The 3,406-nt window shown below is 36.8% G+C and overlaps 1 pseudogene; it reads right to left on the bottom strand.

The window, feature by feature from the left end:
• Positions 1–1,275: 1,275 nt before the first annotated feature.
• Positions 1,276–2,711, bottom strand: LOC116139698 (annotated as a pseudogene).
• Positions 2,712–3,406: the final 695 nt, after the last annotated feature.

Below are 3,406 nucleotides of genomic sequence, written 5' to 3' on the forward strand. Positions count from 1 at the left end.
TACAACGGGTGAACATGCATGAAGCAAAGCCATGTTCCACTCCTATGAGTACCACTTGCAGTTTATCTAAGTTTGAAGGTCATGATTTTTCTGACCCTCAACTTTATCGAAGCATAGTTGGGGCCTTACATTACTTGGGTTTCACTCGTCCAGATATTGCTTTTACGGTCCACCGTGTTAGCAAATTCATGCATCAACCCAAAGACACTCATTGGCAAGCCGTCAAGAGAATCCTCCGGTATCTAAAATCTATGGTGGCCTATGGACTTCATTTACAAAGTACTTCAGATCATTCTCTTCAAGGGTATAGTGATGCCGACTGGGTTGGCGAAAAAGATAACCGACGTAGTATTGGGGGCCACTGCATTTTTCATGGATCCAATCTTATCAGTTGGAGCTGCAAATAACAACAAACAGTTGCTCGTAGTAGCACTAAATCAGAATATAAATCCCTCTCCAACACAGCGGCAGAGCTACATTGGCTTCAATCCATACTTCATGATTTGCGGCTTCCCTTAGTGACCAGTCCCATATTATGGTGCATAATATTGGAGCTATGTATTTGTCCTCTAATCCAGTCTTTCATGCCAGAACCAAACATATTGAAATACACTTTCACTATGTTCGGGATCAAGTCTTAGCTAAAAAACTTCAGGTCTCATTTCTATCCACAAAAAATCAGCTTGCAGATTTATTAACTGAACCACTGTCATCCATTCGTTTTCATCTCCTGCGAACCAACCTTCATGTTCAAGATCTGCCCATTCGGTTGAGGGGGCGTATTAGAGGTAAAACTAAACCTGCTTCTAACGACACAACAGCAGCCAAGGGAACAAGGGTGCCCAGTCAAAATAGAGAAGATTGCAACTGATATTTCGGAACAACAGTGCCCAGTCAAAACAGAGAAGATTGCAACTGATATTTCTGGCCAACAACTTTGTTACGTGTGATAGTGTTTTTGATTTTTGAATAGCTTATGTATAGGAGAAAGTTATGGAGAGTTTGTGTATAAATATTATATGCTGTACACACTGAAAAATATCTGAGAAAATTCTTATCCATCTATCTCTCATCCAGTTAACGTTTACACTCATAATGTAGTTTTCTTGAGCTTTTCAATAACAATAATTTTTCACGGAATCACATAAATATACCAGCTTAATCAGGGAGAAATAATATAATTTATTTCTAAACTTATTACATGTGATCGACTTCAAAGAAGCCAAGCTAGCAAAAACCTGAAAACAAAGTAACAAACTTCCCATTCCAGATAATTCAGTTAACTTTTCTACAGTTCAACCTTATCTCACCATTGCTTCTGGTCAATGTCTTTATATTTCCCATCTTGATCATGGATTTACCAAAACTTTCAAAGAAATCAGATTGGTCTTCCGCAAAGCGCTTAACTATGGCCACAGTTTCAGCACCAGGAGTAGAAAATAACTCCTGGTCAGTTTGCAGAAGACCAAAATTCCTTTTCAGGTTTGTGAAGTAGTTATTGTCAAAACCATTAGGAGTTGTTGGATCAAGTTCATTCAGAAAAGACGAATTCTCATCAGGGCACCTTCCACGAAGGCTCCGCAAATATTTGGGATCCAAGCTTGGGTCTGGCTTTCCTGTGCCACTGAAATTGTATAGACGGTGACTGAAAACAATGCATCTAGCACTCCCGAAGGTGTGTGCACCTGAGAAAGGTGTAAACTTTAGCATTATTGAAGAATACGTACGGATCTTGGTTATTAGTACTAGTAATAGTAAACAATTTTTAATCGTTATCTAACAGTAAAAGATGAAATTTCTTTAAGAATTTTTTGCACAAGAAACTGTAAAAGATTATGATTTTTCTTTTAGTATTTGTCATCGTCAACGATAATGTGAGTCTGCATGTAAGTCATAATATTTTTTCATTAGATCTTCAAAGATGCAATGAAATTACCAGATAAAGCTAATAAGTCAGTGGAATCAAGTCCTTGATCTCTAAACTTTTGTGAAATTTGACAGAGGGTTTCCCCGGGTTTCGGGATGGCACCAGTTCCATTTATATTTTCCATCCTGGAGTTCTTCTTCCTAGTTGCACTTGCCATGTTGGACCTCCATCCTAAAAATTAATTAAATAAAACTTTTTCACTTCAAAATATACTTTTCGTTAGTAAATACAGTTAAAATCACTTGATCTAAAAGTTTAAACTGTGTGATCAATAATATTAAAAGGAAGGTAGAAGTACCAAAGAAACCAAAATTTCAGATGCAAGGGCCACGATATCGGCACAGGAGACGACGCCGGGGCAAGCGTTCTCCAGTGCAATTTTAATATCATCAATGACTACATAACCATATGTTGACAAGTTGGATTGTCCATTTTTCTCGCTGTCTTTGCCGTTTGCGTCGTCTAACAAAAGCGATGCACACAGCCCTTTAAAAAAAAAAAATACGTTGTGGAAAAATTATTAGTGCTTAAAAAGCCAATAGATGGAGCACAATTGAGAGATAAGATGTGTAATTACATTGACAAAACGATCGTGGAAGTGAAGCCGGATGAGTTTGGCACCAATTTGAGCATCATTTTCTCTAGCTTTCTCAACCACACCACGCACAATGCTCGACACATTTGGACATGTGTTAACATAAAATGTTGGACTCAACTGGGCACTAGACGCCCCAAACATTATGGCAATGAAAAGAACAATGCATGTGATCCGAAACCAAGACATTTTTCTTTAGAGAGAAAAAAAAAAAAAAAAGAAGATAATTTAAGTTAATGTTGTTTGTTTTAGTAATTTTGTAATGGCTTTGTGCATGAGAGACTATGCTGAGCCCTTTATATAGTTGGACGCTTGGCTTGGACCTCAAGGGTTAGGCACATTAATGGCCAAATAAAAATAAAATAATAATTCACATATTTTTTGAGTTTAAGGGTCCGTTTGTTTTAGTATTTTGGATAGTATTTTTGAGAAAGTAAAAGTTGGGTGGGAATAACGAGGTAGGATTTAAAAATTAACAAAACATCCCCTAGGTTTGTTAATTTACTAAACACCCCTGTAATAAAAACATTAAAAATTACAAAAACACCCCATCCACTCATTAAATACCGGCGGCCAAATCCACCGGTAGTGCACCGTTATACCATATTCTGGCCACCTTCTAGTGGTGGTGGCCGAAATCTGGAAAATGTGGGTAGGTGGGGTTGTTTTTGTCAATTTCTAAACTTTTTTGGGGTGTTTAGTTAAATTAACAAACTTAGGGGTTTAAAAAAATTGAATAAAATAAAATAGGATTTTCAGAATAGGGAAATAAAATATATATTTTGGATAGGATAGGGATATGATAGTGCAAAAATAATTAAACAAACGGACCCTAAATTTGATAAATTAATCCATGTGCTTTACACTTCTGCATTATATTGTTT

This window comes from Pistacia vera, unplaced genomic scaffold (assembly GCF_008641045.1).
Source record: "Pistacia vera cultivar Batoury unplaced genomic scaffold, PisVer_v2 Contig357, whole genome shotgun sequence".
In the NCBI taxonomy this organism is placed as follows: Eukaryota; Viridiplantae; Streptophyta; class Magnoliopsida; order Sapindales; family Anacardiaceae; genus Pistacia; species Pistacia vera.